General features: G+C 42.7%; 2 long non-coding RNA genes across 2 annotated transcripts in view; one reads left to right on the top strand and one right to left on the bottom strand.

Moving 5' to 3' along the window:
- Nucleotides 1-443: 443 nt before the first annotated feature.
- On the top strand, nt 444-11,565 carry LOC145509699 (uncharacterized). The gene is made up of 5 exons (XR_014056319.1): nt 444-865; nt 2,695-3,087; nt 6,229-6,321; nt 10,682-10,805; nt 11,374-11,565. It is a non-coding gene; the product is annotated as an uncharacterized LOC145509699 (long non-coding RNA).
- Nucleotides 1,728-19,038, bottom strand: part of LOC145509698 (uncharacterized) — a 49,426-nt gene continuing 32,115 nt past the window's right edge. The window contains exon 4 of the long non-coding RNA XR_014056318.1: nt 1,728-5,412. This is a non-coding gene — a long non-coding RNA (uncharacterized LOC145509698). The remainder of the gene's footprint in view (nt 5,413-19,038) is intronic.

The following is a 19,038-nucleotide window of genomic DNA, read 5'->3' on the forward strand; positions in this document are numbered from 1 at the left end:
ACTTCACTTTCACAACATTTGGCTGACTCTCATGATGTGCCTGGGGAGAAGGCAATGGCACCCCACTCCAGTACTCTTGCCTGGAAAATCCCATGGATGGAGGAGCCTGGTAGGCTTACAGTCCATGGGGTCGCTAAGAGTCGGACACGACTGAATGACTTCACTTTCACTTTTCCCTTTCCTGCATTGGAGAAGGAAATGGCAACCCACTCCAGTGTTCTTGCCTGGAGAATCCCAGGGACGGCGGAGCCTGGTGGGCTGCCGTCTATGGGGTTGCACAGAGTCGGACACGACTGAAGCGACTTAGCAGCAGCAGTAGCAGCATGATGTGCCAGGCACAGCAAAACCAGGCAGCTACAGCTGTCCTTACTTTACAAACAGTAAAAGCTGAGTCACAAAGAGACTAACTAACCTGCTAAGATCACAGAGCTAGTGAATGCTGCAGCCACAGTGTCAATGTGAGCAGCTTCAAAACCTGTGCTGTTTCCCCCTGAACCCCCAGCCCGGGCTCTGTCTACCACACCATGCTACCTACTAATGAGCTGTGAAATTGATCATTTTAAGAAAAAAAACATTCTTCTTTACCTTTCATCCAAGGAAGAGTTACAAGATAAATCACAAGGATTGTTGGATAGAGTCCTAATCTCACAAGTGCTGATTATCCACTTGGAGCCGAGTTTCTCTGTGGGGGCCGTGATTGGCATTTGGGGTGAGTCAGTTCTCCGTTTTCATGCAGTGAGTGAGTTCCCCACACGTTGCACGATGATCGGCCTCCCCACCCACGGAGCCAGGCCACCATAATACACCAGAATGGCCCACACAATGTTCACATGTTCTCTGGGTACAGGAGAGGATTCTGCCTCAGGTGAGAATCACTGAATAGATGATTGCCTGCTCCTCTTTCCCCTTTTCACTAATTCAGTTACACTCATGGAATTAGGAGGAAACTGTATCAAACGCAGGACAGCCAACAGTGCGAGATCGAGTGTAATAAGGCACCAAGTTCTTTAATGGAGTAGTTGCCAGGCATCAGAGCCCTGGTGAATGGACCCTGCCCAGGTGTGTGGTCAGGAAGTGCTCTGTGCTGAGCCCCCCTGTTGGACGTGGGAACCGAGGAGAAGGCAAACTAGAGAAGAAGATGAGACTCAAATGGGGCCACTCACCCCTCTTCCTGCATTCTGTTGGTGGAAAGGAGACCAAGGCAAGGGCGTGGAGAGAAGTTGGGATCCAGGCTCTGGGACGCAGTGTCACAGCAGCCAAGTCATTAATCTCCATCCCTCAGTTTCCCTAGTGGCCTCGTGCTGGAGGCTCTCATCCCCTCTTCCCCCAGTTATGAGGTTTAAGTGACATCAGAAGTGTGAGGGCACCTGGGATAGTAAATATCATTGCTATTTTCCTTTGTGTTCAAAGCAGGTCTCTAGGCTCTCAGCACTCTTTCCTCTTGGATATCTGTCGCTGTTCTTAGAAGAATGAACCATTTGCCAGGCTCACACTCAGTGATTCATTTGTCCCCCCAGGGGACAACAGAAGAGCACTTCCTTCCCAGAACAATCACTGCCAAGTGCCAAAAACCTCGAGGATGGTGTGCGTGGGTAGCCCAGAGTGCAAGAGAGGAACATGTGACTCCGCACAAGGCAGACTCTGAGCAGAGGCCTCGATGTCTCAGGACATCACTGTCAGCATCATTTAAGGATATTAAGGTTCAGGATATAGGTTTTGGAATTCTATGTTGGGTACTTGTTGATTTTAGAGGAAGGAAAGAGTACACTACCAAGACTGAACATTTACTATGTGCAAAGGTATGGGCTTCCCTTGTGGCCCAGCTGGTAAAGAATCCACCTGCAATGTGGGAGACCTGGGTTCGATCCCTGGGTTGGGAAGATCCCCTGCAGAAGGGAAAGGCAACCCACTTCAGTATTCTGGCCTGGAGAATTCCATGGACTGTATAGTCCATGGGGTCGCGAAAAGTTGGACACAACTGAGCGACTTGGAGAAGAAGAAGGAAGAAGGTGTGGTTCTAAGTACTCGATGTGTAGTTATTGCGTTTAGTCCTTAGAGCACCTCAGCAACATGTGGATACTTATTCTTACAGTGCACATGAGCAAAGGAGAATTAAAGATGAGTAACTTGCCTAAAGTAATACACCTAATTGGTGGGGGTGATAAAATAGTGCCTCCCCCATAAATGTCCATGTCCTAATCCCAGGATCTCTATGAATTCTATGAATTCTATAGGCTTCCTGTCAAAGGGGAATTAAGACTGTGGGATAGAATTAAAGATTCTAATTAGCTGACTGTAAAATCAGGAGGTTATCCTAGACAATCTGGGTAGGTGGGCCCAGTGTCTTTAAAGGGGTATTTAAAAGAACCTGAGAGGCTCTCCCTCTCAGAAGACAAGTAGAGAGAGGGGATGGGAGGGTCTGAAGGGAAAGGGAAAATAAGGTTCCCTTTATTTCCTTAATGTTACTTTTAATGGCTCAGAGGTAAAGAATCTGTCTGCCAAGCAGGAGACACAGGTTTGATTCCTGGGTGGGGAGGACCCCCTGGAGAAGGAAATGGCAACCCACTCCAGTATTCTTGCCTGGGAAATCCCATGGACAGAGGAGCCTGGTGGGCTACAGTGCCATGGGGTCACAAAGAGTCAGAAACAACTTAGCGACTAAAACAACAACAAACATATTTCCTTAATATTCAGCCACCAGAATCCCACAGCAAGGAGATCCAACCAGTCCATCCTAAAGGAAAGCAGTCCCGAATATTCATTGGAAGGACTGATGCTGAAGCTGAAACTCCAGTATTTTGGCCACCTGATGGGAAGAACTGATTCATTTGAAGACGCTGATGCTGGAAAGATTGAAGGCGGGAGGAGAAGGGGACAACAGAGGATAAGATGGTTGGATGGCATCACTGACTCAATGGACATGAGTTTGAGTAAACTCCGGGAGTTGGTGATGGACAGGGAAGCCTGGTGTACTGCAGTCCATGAGGTCACAAAGAATCAGACATGACTGAGAGACTGAACTGAGAATCCCATAATTGCAAATAACAGCTACCATTTATTTAGAAGTTGTTATGAGCCAGGTGCTAGGTAAGTACGGTGGATTTATCATTTTTAAGCAAATTAGAGAGATGTGGCTTTATTTTACAAAAAAAGAAACTGAAGCACTGTGAGATTAAGTACCATTCTGATTCATGTTCAGACCATTGGGGCCAGCACCTCTGCAAGGCTCACTCTGTGCACAGCCAATGCCTCCAGTGACAGAATACAGCTGTGACCACTGGTCCACAAAGTCTCAGTGAAATCAAGAAGGCTCACCAACTGCAGTGCCTTTGATCATCAGCCCTGGTCTTCACAAATAGTAACTCAAGCACTTTTCAAAGATGCTGGTTCTCTCTTCTCCAGCATATTACCCAAGGCTTGGTGAGGGGCATGTCTTTTGGGTTCTCTCAAACCATAGGTTTAAATAGGCAGTTTTTGTGTAATAATTGTATTCCAACATTTTTCTACATCTATGATTTTTAATTTCTTTCTCCAAATTATACCATGACATTTCTGGCATTTGAACATCATTTTGTTTAGTCAGAGTTCAGAGACAGAGTTCAGTCAGTCAACTAACCAGCCAACTAGAATCCATTCAAGATGCTCCAGCAAACACATGGAACCAGGGACTATTGCCATGGGTCCAAACAAGTGCACTGTTATGGCTACATAATTGTTCCTCAGTGGAATGTAAGTAGTGGTTTCTCATAGCTAAGCAGAGAAGCTGAGCTCAGAAGTTAAATCTATTTTGATTTTCTAAGCTCAATGATTCTGAATCATCAGCAGATTTTGCCATCTGCTTTCAGGGACTCTAGGAAATGAGGAACAGGAAAGAGAAAAGCAACAGAATCCATGGACTAGGTTGCAGCTTCAGCTCTGCCTTTAAGAGTCTCAGAATCGTTTCTCTTTGGGTTTCAGGATCCTCTACTGTACTACAAGGAGGCACAATGAGATTGTCTCTGAGGTTGCCTGCAGCCCCTTCATAAGACCCTCTCCCCTAATTCTCCAGCCCAGAGACCCAATCTGCTTTCCTTCCATCTTCTGTTTATTCAGAAACTTAGGATCCTTTCCCAGGTCCAGTATCTCAGCTCATGAGTCATCACCCAACACATTGCGTGGGTATAGAGTTGTCCATCCAGTTTATTGAGGCACAAATACTCACATCAGAACTTGTTTTTGGAGAAGTTCTAAGATACCCCAGGATATAGTGACTTTTTATTAGAAAGAGAAAAGAAGTTATAGCATAGCAATACCCTACTGAAGAATCTATATTAGGGACTCCCCTGATGGCCCAGTGGTTAAGGATCCATCTTCCAATGCAGGGGACAAGAGTTCAATTCCTGATCGGGGAACTAAGATCCCATATGCCAAGGGGCAGCTAAGCCTGATGCAGCCAAATAAATAAATATTTTTTAAAAATCTATATTAACATTTTCTATTATTTTTTGAGCACCAACTATGTGCTACTTCATTAGACACTGTATACATTTTATCTCATCCATTTCTCATTAAGACTCTGCTGATAAATACAATACTCCATTTCAGGGATGGGCAAACCGAGGCTTAGGGAGGTCAGGCTGACTTGCCCAAGGTGAAGACATCGGTGGGTGGTAGATGTAGGATTCCTAACATCATCTATTTGTCCCCACACGTAATGTTCTTTACACTGCGCTATATATCATATACACAGATGGCTTCCTTCTCTGTTTCCAGAGCCCTTTGTTTACTCCAATGAGTCAAGATCTGACCACACCTGCCCCTGTATTATATCCACTTCTCCAGGCCTGTGTTACCCAAATGGTCCATCAGTTGAATGACTGACATTTTGCAGGGCACTTACTGCAATTTTCTCATCTCTCTAGTCTGTCCCCCTCCCCCAGACCTAGCTCCCAGCAGGTGTGCAATATATGCTGGTTAGCCAGTGTACATCAGTATTCCAAAAACTTCCTCTGCAATGAATACCATGCTGATGAACTTTGATGAAAGAAGCCTTTTTTAAAACATCGTAAGATAGAAAGATCAGCATTTGTCATACTGTCCATTATGAGCATCATCAGCTAAGCCTTTTTTTTCCTGCCTCGATTTTAAACGTTAATTCTAACCTCTTGGGATCACCCACATATGTGAAGCTCTCACTATTGCTAGAGCTGTGATCATAATCCTGCCTGGGCCTAGACTCAAACACAGGAAGATGAAATGTGATTGGTACCTAGATTCAACTGCCATCTTCCTGCTTGTTAGTGTCCGAATCCATTGCATTGCAATAATGAGTGCAGTCACCACTAATGCGGTCCTGGGGGTTCGCTGCATAGGCTCTGCCATCGTGCTGATACTAGTCTTGATTCCAACAGTTTCCTAAGGCATTCTGGAACACTGCACAAAACAAAGGACCAAACAGCAAAGTGAATCCTTGGCTGTCATACCCTTCCTTGTCCAGACACCTGTCACTTTGTCTTCAGGACACATTTGCCTGACTAATATTAGGATAAAACTGTGGAGCTCAAACTAAGGTGTTGTTCTGATTCATTGTCAGCCATCATCTCTGTGGCAAGATGCAGAGCTTTACATTGAACTTGGACACTTTTCTGCCAGGATGGACCAATGTTTTCTTCTTTGGACATAAGGGCCATGTTGGTTCAGAAAAAATGCCTGTAAACTCAGATGCCAACACCTACACTTCTACAAGCACATAATCGAATTTGTATCATTTCCCTGGTGGAAATTTTTCTTTTAATATTTATTTATTTGGCTGTGCTGGGTCTTCACTGTGGCATGTGGGATCTTTAGTTGTGGCATGCAAATTCCTAGTTGCAGCATGTGGGATTTAGTTCCCTGACCAGGGATCAAATCCAGGCCCCCTGCATGGACATGAGCTTGAGCAAACTTTGGGAGACAGTGAAGGACAGAGAAGCCCAGGGTGTTGCAGTCCATGGGGTCGCAAAGAGTCGGACTCGACTTAGCACCTAAACAACAACAATATCATTATTTTGCCATATGAGGTAATAGTCACAGGTTCTGGGGATCAGGACACAGACACACCTTTTTGGAGGCCACCATTTAGCTCACTACAAAAGCCATCTCCTGGAGAAATGGATTTGGGAAGGAGAGTGTTTGCTTGCTTCTTATTTTTAGAGTATTAAATCCTGACAGCATTTGATTGTCAGCTGCAAAACTCTGCTGTTTTTCCAGGAACCCGCTCATGGTCCATCCTCGCAGATTCTAACAGGCAGAGCCTTCATGGTTACTGTGTCCCTGGAACCACGATATATATACAGCCTGGGGGTGAGTTTGTGGGATGGAGGGATGGGATGGAATGCACTATAGTGACCAGAGATATGTAGATGGGACAAAAGAACTCTTGAGAAAGAACATCAAATTTTGGTGTACATTATACATAACAGTGGGGATGCTACAGACCCAGGCCGTGCATCGTGTGGTCTTACCTTATATACTTGGACATGAACTAAATGATGATTCATTCACTCTTGAATGAATCTATGAATCTATGAATCACTCTTGAAACTATGTGGCTCTGACGCCCTCAAAACTGTTGAATAGAGTATTACTCCCAGTCTCTGATCACTGAGAAAGGAGAGACACTATGTTGTACAATTCAAGATGGTGTCGTGCATACAGTAGTCAATGGATCGGGGTAATATGATGTCATCAGTGTCTTGGATTTGTGTGTACAGTGGCAGCTCTGTGAGTGAGGTACAAGGGTTAGGAGAAATGGTCCTGCCTGTGAGGTCAGAGGTCTCAAGCCGAGTTTCCAAACCATGGATTGGTCAGAGTAGAGATAGAGAGTCTCACCTTTCCTGACCCCAGATCAGCCCCCTGATCTCTGCAAATCTCCTTATCTCTCAGAGGACTCAGCGTTCTCATTGTAAAATGAGAAGGTGGTTGTTGCTGCTCTTCAGCTGCCCAGTCGTATCTGACTCTTTGCAATCCCATGGACTGCAGCACGCCAGGCCTCCCTGACCCTTACCATCTCCCAGAGTTTGCCCAAGCTGATGTTCATTTCACCAAATAAGAGGGTATAGGAAGCTAAATAAAGCCTCCAAAGAGAACCCAATGTTAACATAGCTCACTATACAATAACAAAAAAGGATCATATTTGCTAATATCACTATGAATTTCATATAAAAAGAGTGTAACTATTGGGACGCTGTCCAGGGTCATGGGGCCAGATACAAGAGCTTCAAAATTCTAATTTTCACTTGAAAATTTCACTTGAAAATGTGTATTTTATGACTACAACAAATTCTGCCAGTAAGCTGCCTTGAAGTGATAAATTCACTTCATTCAGTTTTGAGAAACTGTTTGCCAAATATCCAAGTCTAAATAACCATAGATTAAGAGTCACTTTTTTTAAAGTGGAGTGTTTTTTAAAATGGAGTTTCTTGGGGGGGAAAAACTGGTTAATTCAGCTCATAATTCAAACAGCGGCACAACTGCTTTCTCCCTAGACAACTAAGCAATCCTTGCTTTAGGATACAATGAAAGTGTTTTATGTGTACTGTTCTTTCCATTTTACCGCACAGAACATTTAAAAAGAGGTATACTCAAAAGCCAAGTCTAAATTAAATTAATACTTTTCACTGCTTCATTAAGAACAGTCTTATGTGAAAGAGGCATTGTTTGTGAGTCTTGGCATCATGGTGAGTACATGATGGTAAAGAATACCCCAACTACCAGAGCAGTTGGGTTCACTACCTGGATTTGCACCAAAGTGCCAGCAGTTTTATCTATGCTGCTTTTGCCTCATTGGTGCAAATGTCGACACTGTGAAAAAATAAATAAATAAAAATGGCAGAGGGCAAGTAAGATCTTAGTTTTATCGTTAAAACAGGTTTTGACATCACGTACTTCCTACAAGGGTTTCAGAATCTACATGGGTCCACGGACACACTTTGAGAATCTGTGATCTCACATACCTTTTAGTTCTAAGAATCCATAACCCTTCCTTAAACCTAGATTTCCCAGATGATTTTATCTAAAGCTATCATCAGAACTGGTACTACAAAAGAGATAATAGTAGCACCAACATTTCTGTTACCCCTCATTCCACATAGATTCTCAATCAAGGTATGCAAGGGATGTCTGGGAGTGGGCAGGGGTTATTTGAATGTGAGCACCCAGCTGGGTGGCTCTGACAGCATCCTGCAGTAACACTGGGTAAGAGAATACAGAGGCCGTGATCTGTCTCAGGGTTTCCATGTCTCTGGCCCTTCCAAGTCCTTTCTGGGCAGAGTTTTCAGAAATTTCGTGCTTTCTGCAGAGCTGTGTATCTCTTTCTCCAATTAATTCCTCCTGACATCTAACACTGGCCACAGAAGCCGTGATTTCTGGTCGAGGTCAGCCACTCCATAACTATTTATAATCCTGCAGGAAATCATGACTCTTTTCATTTCAAGATGACTAATAAAAAAAACCCCAACTAATTATGGGAGTTCATAGAAACAGAATTCCAAAGGGTAGTGTGGGGACAGAGTGACCTGTCATTATTTTCTCTTGTACCTCTCTCACTAACCTCACAGAAACCTTTATCAATGCCTTTTTGATTAGTAGCTTTTGAGAATTAGTTGGGACTCAGAGATTTGGGGATGCAGGACAGGATGAGATTTGTATCAAACCACAAGGTTTTTAGAGTATTAATTAATCTGAATATGCCCTATGTGGGCAGACAGTGTAGTTACAGAGCTCTAGGTGATATTTAAAAGTCTGTAAAGAGTCTCTGAAACAAATGTCAGTGTAGAGACTATTCGGGCTTTGGTATCAGGCTGAAACGGATAAGATTTCACCACAGTAAAAATAGGTAAATACAATCAATCTTAGCCCTCCTCCTCTGGAGCCAACAGGGGGTATTCTCTCTGACCTTGAGAATTTCATTGAAAGGGTACAAAGGAGGTTAAAAAGTTCTCCCAATTCTCTGGTAGTACAGTGGTTAAGACTCTGTTCTTCCATGGCAGGGGACATAGGTTTGAACCCTGGTCAGAGAAAGAATATACCGCAATCAGAGCAGTGCAGCCAAAAATTTTAAAATAAAAAAAATCTTTAAAAAAATTCTCCCAAGAGAGCCCTATAGCAAGTCACTGTGCTAGATGAGAATTTCTATATCCCATGCATGCTGTCAATTAGTCTCCCTTATCTATGTAACAAATCTCATTGTTTTAGCATCTACTCTGTCCCTATCTCTGAGCTGGGCACTAGGATGAATACAAAAAATTATTAATATAAAATCGTTTATCTCAAGAAACTTCCATTTTTTGAGGGAGATAATAATTATAAAGACAATCTATGCCATGATTAAAAGTATGGATCTTCTACTTCTTAACTGTGTGACATTAGATGAGCTTTTAAAACTTCTTGACCTTCAGCTTTCTCATCTGTAAAGTGAGGATAAGCCTAGTACATCCCTCACAGGGTTATTTGGGACATTAAATGAAATAACATGTGTAGAGAGCCTTGTACAGACCTGTACTTAGCATTCAAAACATCTGAGTCAATTATAACAACTAGCATTTCTGAGTGCCTAAATGATGACTTTCCCTCCTAATGATAACCAAGGGAGTCTTATTCTCTTATCCCCAATTTATAATTGCAGAACCTGAGTCTCATAAAAGTAAAATAACCCACTGTACCAGCATGCCCCTCAGATGAGAATTTTGCTAAAGAGCAAAGTAAATGGCAGGAATTAAAATGATGCGGAGCCCATTTTTAATTGTGGTATAGCCTGTCTCCAAGATGAGCCCCCCCGTGAACCATAGTACTCGTGCCCTTGTGTGGGCTTCTCACATGGTGAATGGGGCTGGCCCTGGAATGGCAGAAGTGCTGCTGCATCCGAGGTAGGCTGATGATGCCTGGCAGCTTCCACCTGGGTTTTTGGGGATGCCCGCTCTATAGATGCTGCATCTTGGAGCTGGGCCACCTTGCTGTGAGAAGCCCAAGCCACTACCCCAGCGGTGACCACAGCCAACAACCACACCAGATAGCCTTGTGTGTGCACCATCCTGAACTTCTACCCAGGTCAAGCCTCAAGATGACTACAGCCCAGCCAATATTTGACTACAAATGTTTCTGAGAAATAAACAAGAACTGCCTAGCTGCAGGGTCTCATGTCACTTAGGATATGTATGCGTGCATGCTAAGTCGCTTCAGTCCTGTGTGACTGTTTGTGACCCCACGGACTGTAGCCCACCAGGCTCCTCTGTCCATGGGATTCTCCAGGCAAGAATACTGGAGTGAGTTGCCATGACCTTCTCCAGGGGATTTTCCCAACACAGGGATCAAGCTGGCGTTTCATATCTCCTGCATTTACCACTAGCACCACCTGGGAAGCCCACTTAGAATGTAGAAAAATGCAAAGGGAAGCTTTCTTTCAATCTAACAGTAAGAAGAAACTAGATAATCTAAACAGTTGTATCTTTTCTGGAGCCCGTCAGAGAGATAAAGTCACAAGGTAACTAGGTTAACTTGATTCCAAAGGGTGACAAGCTCTTCCAAGAAGAGACAGGACACAGGACCTGTCATATTTAGCAGAGCACAGGCGTCAAAGGCAGTCCCCATTAAAGCAGGTAGCAGAGAGGGGCCCCTCTCCATTAGTTTAGATTTTGTAAGCTCAAACTATTTTATTGTTTTAAAGGGACCTGGGCTGTGAAGCAGACAACCAAGCTCTGCGACCTTGAGAAGTACCCTGCACTCTGGCTCCTGTCTCTTCTGTCTGGCTGTGGCTCCAGCTGCCTGCTGCAGGGATCACGATAATGACAGTGAGTGCACCCTTCAGAGAGCCACACCTGAGTGGAGCAGGAAGGCCACTGAGACAGGGAGGCCAGGACACTCAAGAACAGGCAGTGACTTTGAGGTACCCTGCATCTGGCAGGCCAGCAAAGGGGCTCAAAAACCTCCTGCCTCTCCTGTTCATTGATTAACATACACAGCTTTAAACACATCACAGCTCTCCCCCATACCTTGGTACAGACACTCTCACTGTGCATACACACAGCACACACACACACACACACACACACACACACCATGGTGAGGAAGAGCCAGGCACAGAGCCTGAGAACCACTTTACCAGCAAAGTGATCGCCGCTGCCAAATGACTTGACAAGCTAAATGAGGCAGGGACAATAAATTCGATTAATGAATCTCTGAGGCTAAAAAAAACAGAGCACAAAAGCCCTGAGAAAAGCAAGAATTTTTTTTTTTTTTGCAAAATACCATTTATCAAGATTCTATGAAGTGCCAGATATATTCGAGATTTTTTTTAACATTTTTTGTCCCCAACATATACAAAAATGAAACATTAGATGTTACTGTTCCAACTGGCAGGTGGGAAAGCTACACTCAAGTACAGAGGAGTTGCTACGACATCGGCTCTGGAGTCAGACAACTGGAGTTTGGTTCTCAGCTACACTATTTACTATGTGACTATAGATGAGTCTTCTCTGTGCCTCAGTTATCTCTTCTACAAAATGGGGTAATAATGGTACCTGATTTTAATAAATGAGACAGTGTATGTAAGACACTTGGCAATGTGCCTGGCATACAGTGAGCCCTTAATGAATGAGAGCCGCCATTATTAAGCCATTATTATTTGCCCAAATCACACAGTGAGGAAGTCTGACCCAATGTTGCACTCTTTCCAAAGAAATATTGTTTCTGGCTGTGAAAACTGTTGTCTTAACATGTTAATATTAATAAGTTTAAATAACATAAGTTAAACAGAATGAACTCAGAGAGACCTGCCATGATCTCAAGGCAGCAGAGCCATGGATGAGTATGTGTTTGCTGAATGACTTTCTTAGGTTCTCTCTCTCTCTCTCTTCCTTTTTTTGCTGTGTGAGGTTTAATGTTTGTGATGTATCCCTTATTCCCTATCACTCATGGTAGTTCTGTTGTCCTGGTAAAACCATAGTGGATAGAGCATGGATAGGTACAGTCAGGCAAAAGAAGTTTCCATGTGAGCTCATCCTTAAAAGCTTAGATTTTTAATCATCAATATGCTACTTTCTGATGCTACTTTCCAAACATTACTCATCCATCCCTGTAGGGATGTTCCTACATCCTACAGACTTTGTTCCATTATGCGTGTGTGCTCAGTTGCTCAGTCGTGTGCAAATCTTTTCAACCCCACGGACTGTAGTCTGCTAGGCTCTCTGTCCATGGGATTTCCCAGGCAAGAATACTGCAGTGGGTTGCCATGCCCTCCTCCAGGGGATCTTCCCTACCCAGGGATCAAATCTGTGTCTGTCTCCTGCATTTCAGGTGGATTCTTTACTGCTGTGCCACCTGGGAATCTCCTAGTTCCATTATAGGCCAATGTTATTTTCATCCTAGCTCATACCAGCCCCTAAGATACATTCTTGAGCCATTCCCAGGTAACCTTTTTTCACAATCTGCCTGATGCCCATAGTTTTATGATTGATAAATGCCAGCAAAGGCTATATAAACTTCCAGAAAAAAAGGGGGAAAGTTTAAAGCAATTATATTCATATAGTCTAGTGCAATCATCAGAATGGTATTTGGGCTTTGGAGTTACAGTTTAAAATGAATCCTGGCTCTACACTTTCTAATCATTGAGCTTTAGCCAAGTTGCTTAACTTTTCTAAGCCTTAGTTTGCTCATCTATAAAATGGGAGGATAATCTCTTTATTATCAAGTTTCTGTGAAGATGAAATAAGAAAAGGTATGTAAAGTGCTTACTTTTTGGTTATTTTGGCCACTCCATGCAGCATGTGGGATCTTAGTTCCCTGACCAGGGATCAAACCCAGGACCCCTGCAGTGAAAGTGAGGAATCTTAACCACTGGACCACTGGGGAAGTCCTTTACTTTAGTGACTTTTAAGTGTTCAATAATATACTAAATCTGTGTGTGTATACATGTGTGTGCACACTCACACATATACATAAACAAACACATCTTTCCATTAGGACTACGCTGGGGGAGATCCATTATTTTTCCCACTGTATCCTATCTCCAGTAACTGGGATGTTTATTATATAATGAATAAATGGATGGATGGGTGGATGGTGATTTTTGCTTTGCTAACCATCTTTAGTATAGAAAGGCCAGTTGGAGAAAAATGGACCTGAAAATCATGACTTTGAAACAGAAGTTAGATCTAGGCCACAACTACAGAGGAATCACTCAAAACTACCAAGGCACAAGTTCTGCCAGGTTTTTGTCCTTACCTCCCCAGGGCTTGTTCTTCAAGCACCACTATTCTGTGTTTCTTTCATAGAGTTTTGTAGTCTCCAAATTCCTTTCTTGTACACAATGTCATTAGGTCTTTGCAAGAGGCCGCTGAGGCAGGAACCATGCACAGTAGTGCTTCCAATCTTATAATTTAGGCAGGGAGTTTCAGAGAGGCTGAGCAGACTGTTCTGATAACTATCCAAGGGCTGGTTCCATCATGAGCCAGAGCCTGACCAATTGTGCTCAGCAGAGATGCAAAGAGAAACCACGTTGCAACGAGAAGAGCTGCTTCTCCATTATAGTAAAATTAGGGAGACTACATCTTGGTCTTGTGTAAGGAGCATGACCCTTCCAGAAGAGGAGCCAGGGTTCTAATCCTGGTTTTGTTGTTGTTTAGTCACTAAGTCCTATCTGACTTTTGTGACCCCATGGACTGTAGCCCACCAGGCTCTCTGTCCATGGGATTTCCCAGGCAAGAATACTGGAGTGGGTTTCCCTTTTCTTCAGAGTATCTTCCTGATCCAGGGATCAAATCCACATCTCCTGCCTTGCCACATTGGCAGACAGATTATTTACCACTGAGCCACCAAGCTCTTCTAATTCTGGGCCTGCTCTAATTAGCTTCCATTTGACATAAAGAAGAGGAAATAAACAGAACTCTACAACCAAACAGATCTGAGTGTGAATCCCAACTCTGCTACTATTGATCTATATAACTTTCAGCAAGTTACTTCATCTCTTTGAGCCACAATTTTTCATTTTATAAAATTGGGATAATATCCAATTTTGAAACTTAATTGAAAGGACCTAGCAGAGTTCCTGGATCTAGTGGAGATTCAATAAATGATAACCTCCTCTCCTCCCTTTGCTACCCATTTCCTCCTTAATGGACTGAAGAGAAACATTAAGCATGACATCTACGGAATGTGGAGCCAGCCTGCTTGGGTTCAGATTCTAGCTCTGCCAGTTATTGGCTTAAGCAAATTACTTAACCTATCTATACAATGGGAATAACAGTACCTACTTCACAGGTTTGTTATGATAACATTTTTAAAATTAAGCAAATTACTTAACCTATCTATTCAATGGGAATTACAGTACCTACTTCACAGAGTTGTTATGATAACATTTGTAAAGCACTTATACTATCTACTTAAGAATATATGCTACCAGCATATAGTAGGTACAACATATTAAAAAAAAAACAGCTTAAAAGAATTTTTTTAATTTATTTATTTTTAATTGGAGGATAATTGCTTTACAATATTGTGTTGGTTTCTGTCATATGTCAAGATGTGGGGTGCTATGTATACATAGGTATACATATGTTCCTTCCATTTTGAACCCCCCTCCCACCTCCCACCTCCCACCGCATCCCACCCCTCTAGTTTGTTTACAGAGCCCTGGTTGGAGCTCCCTGCATCCTACAGCAAATTCCCACTGGCTATCTATTTTACATATGGTAATGTAAATGTTTCCATTCTACTCTCTCACTTCATCCCACCCTCTCCACCCTCTCTGTGTCCGCAGGTCTGTTCTCTCTGTCGGCCTCTCCACTGCTGCCCTGAAAATAGGCTCATCAGTACCATCGTTCTAGATTCCATATATATGCATTAATATATGATATTTGCTTTTCTCTTTCTGCTTACTTCACTCTGTCTAATAGGGTCTAGGTTCATCCACCTCATTAGAACTGACTCAAATGTGTTCCTTTTTATGGCTGAGTAGTATTCCATTGTATATATGTGCCACAGCTTCTTTGTCCATTTTTGTGGAAAAGTCAACTGTGAACATATTTTTTGAACGTGAAAGAATCACACAGAGAGAAATACTTAAAGCACCTCCCTGAGGTATCAACATATATTGAGCCCATACAATTTCACAGGCATTAAATAAGGTATAAAATGATTAGGTCAGAGTCATTCATTCAGGAAACATGTGTGTGTGCCTACTGTGTGCCAGCACTTTGCACAGCACTGCAGGCAACATGCTGGGCAACCCAACCAAGGCCATTTTTTTTTTGTGGAACTACCATTGGGAGGAAGGGAGAGGAAAAATTTAGAAAAGAAAATAAAAATAAATGAGTAATTTCAACTTGTAATAAGTGTTCGGAAGGAAAGATATGGGGTGCTGTGATGGAGGCTGATGGCAGGAAGAGGATGCTTTATTTGTTTGTTTATTTACTTAGGTTGTGCCGTGTGGTGTGTGGGATCTTCATTCTCCAACCAGGGATTGAACCTGGGTCATGGCAGTGAAAGCATCAAGTCCTAACTGCTGGACAGGCTGGGAAGTCCCTGGAAGAGGATGCTTTAGACACAGGGTGTCAGGGAAGGCTCCCCTAAGAAGGTGGCATGTGAAGTGAGTCCTAAAAGTTATGAAGGGTCTTCTCACCAAGCTTAAAACAACCCAATATAGTGGAGTTGGGAGGATTCAGCACAAGCATAACTAGATTCCAAGATTCTAATGGAATCTACCTCACAGGATTGTTCTCAAGAATAAATAAGATGAGGGACAAGAAATGCTTGGCGTACTGCCTGGTACACATTAAATGCTATTAATTGTTACGGTCTCCCTGGGAAGTGCACCCCTTAAAGGATCAGCCACCGTTTCCACGTGGTCAGATGGACCACTCTTCTGTGCCCATCTCTGCCTCACAGAGCAGCATCCATCTGGGAATTCACTCTGCAATACACTCAAAGCAACACACAGGTCGGTGAATTTATGAGCCACATAAAAGATATGGATATGATGAAAGATACAAATACAACCCTGTTCTCTAGGGAATTACAGCTCAGCAGAGGAAACAGATATGTACAAACTTACAGGAGGACAGCCCAGTGACAGAGAGGGTAACACGTCCACTGCAGAACAAAGGAAGGAGTGGCCTGCGGGTCTTCAATAGAGAAGAAATGGGGACGGAGAGAAAGGAAAGTCTGGGAGGGAATTTCCTGGCATCAGATGAGTTTTTCAGTTGGCCAGCACACTGGATCAATGAATGGAAACACCTGTTGGCCAATGACGCAAGGCCCACAGGCGATTTCTGGGGCAGAGAGAAGGCAAAAGTGTGAGCTGAAGGAAAAGGAGCCAGACACTGAAGATGGGCAACAGTGCAGAAAGTAGGGTAACAAAAGGTGTGAACACTCTTTTCCTGCCCAGGAGGAAACTTTAATCAATCCAAAGGCCCCAAATGCATCCCAGCCTCCAGCCCTCTGCTCTCTTCTCCTGCCAGGAGTTCCCTTTCTGTTCCCACTTCCAGACTCAGTGTCCAGCTCCAGATTTCCTTCCCTGAATATGACAGCCCACAGCCATCATCAACCCCCCAAACTGTTAACTATTTGTCTGCGAGACTCAGATCCTTCTTCAGCCAACCCACAATGTATTAAGTGCCTATTGCATGCAGAACTTGGTGGTAAGAGCTGGAGGAATCATGCAGCATTTGTCCAGGGTGCCAGGAGATAGAGGTGAATATTATCCATACAGCACAAGGTAGGTTTGGGCGAGAGCTCAAAGAGATGCAAGTGAAAAAGAACAGGACCATGGGAAAAGAAAAGATTTCACACTTAACCATGTGTCCTGTTTTCCCACACTACCTGGCAAAGTCTCTCCTTCCTTCCTTCCTTTATTTGTTCACTGAAGACCTATCTCCTGAGTGCACTGTTGCAGCTGATTAAGATCCTTCAGTGAAATGATATTTCTCCTTCTTTGTCTGACTTACTTCACTCAGTATGATACTCTCTAGGCCCATCCACACTGCTGCAAATGGCATTATTTCATTCTTTTTAATGACTGAGTAATATTCCATTGTATATATGTACTACATCTTCTTTATCCATCCCTCTCTTGAAGGATATTTAGGTTATCATATGACATCCCCTATGTGTTGGAATCTAAAATGAAATGATACAAATGAACTTAAAAAACAGAGAGACTCACATACTTAGAAACAAACTTATGGTTGTCTTACACACTGCTATATTTAAAATGGGTAACCAACAAGGACCTACTACATAGCACAGGGAACTCTTTTCAATATTATGTGGCAGCTTGGATGGGAGGGGAATTTGGGGGGAGAATGGATATATGTATATGTATGGCTGAGTCCCCTCACTGTCCACCTGAAACTAGCACGACATTGCTAATAGGCTGTACCCTGATCCAAAATACTTAGTTTGTTTTTTAAATATACTTCAGTGAACAAAAAAGACAAAAATCCATTAGTGAGGTGTTATTTTCATGAAGGCATGAAAGAGGTAAGGAAATGATCACATGGACTAGTACAGCTTGTAGTAAGTGCTTGGAAGAGCAAGTTGGTGCAAAGGCCCTGAGGTGAGTGTGTACCTAGGCCTGTGGGGAGGCCAGAGAGTTTGGAGCCCAGTGAACCTGGGAGAGTAGGAGGGGAGAGGACTGAGTAATAGATGGGCCAAGGAGAGGACAGGTGCTTTTACTCTGAGCGAAGCAGGGAGATTTTGTGTTGGAAAGAAATATGATGTAAACTATAGGAGAGAAATGAAGATGGCTTCCACCAGACGGAAGCAGAGAAATAGCTTTAAATTTCACTCCCCTCCCTAGTGCTTAGAACCATCCCTGACATCTGGTGGATATGGGATTTTTTTTTTTAATGATTGATTGGATTGAAATAAAACAAAAACCTGAAAAGTCCTCTGGATCTGAGCTCCAGCCAAGTGCCAGGTCCCACTGCATCACTGAGAACATATACTAAGTGAGGCCATGCAAACTGCCCTTAACAGGCAGACTTGGGATGGTGCTGACCAAGATGCAGCTTTTTTAAAAAAATTGTGGTTGAACTACATCTAACATAAAATCTATAATTTTTACCACTTCACTTAGCTTTTTAACGAGGTATGTTTGACTTACAATATTATACTAGTTTTAGGTATCCAACATAATAATTTGATACTTTTATAGATTATGACCCATACAAGGTTATTATATTATTGACTATATTCCCTGTGCTATACATTATATCCTTGTGACTTATTTACTTTATAATTAGTAGTTTGTATCTCTTTTATGTAAATCTGTTTTCCAGTTTGTGTCTCTTAATCTCCTTCACTTTTTTTCCCTCCCCTCCTGTAACCACTAGTTTGTTCTCTGTTTCTGTTTTTTTATATTTGCTCATTTGCTTTGTTTTTAAAGTTCCACATATTAGTAAAAACATGCTGTATTTGTATGACTGACTTAGTATGGTATTCTCTAGGTACATCCGTGTTGCTGCAAATGACATTATTTCATTCTTTTCTATGCCGAGTATGTATTATTCCGTCGTATGTATATACCAAGTCTTCTTGGTCCATTCATCTATTGCTCCCATATCTTGGCTATTATAAACACTGTGGCAATGAATGTTGAAGTACATATATCTTTTCAAATTAATGTTTTCATTGTCTTCAGATAAATATCCAGGAGTGGAATTACTGGGTCATGTAATAGTTTTAGTTTTAATTTTTTGAGGAACATCCATACTGTTTTCTGTAATGACTATACCAATTTACATTCCCACCAATGGTGCACAAGGGTTCCCTTTTTACCACATCCTCATCAATACTTATTTCTTACCTTTTTATGATAGCCACTCTGACAGGTATGAAGTGATATCTTATTGTGATTTGATTTGCATTTCCCTGGTGATTAGTGATGTTTAGCATGTTTTCATGTGCCTGTTAGCCATCTGTATATCTTTTTTGGAAAAATACCTATTTTGGTCCTCTGTCCATTTTTCAATCACATTGTTTGGTTTTTTGGTACTGAGCTGTATGCATTCTTTTGCCATAGAGAGC

This window comes from Giraffa tippelskirchi, chromosome 6 (assembly GCF_054371585.1).
Source record: "Giraffa tippelskirchi isolate mGirTip1 chromosome 6, T2T-mGirTip1v1.2.pri, whole genome shotgun sequence".
NCBI classification, from domain to species: Eukaryota; Metazoa; Chordata; class Mammalia; order Artiodactyla; family Giraffidae; genus Giraffa; species Giraffa tippelskirchi.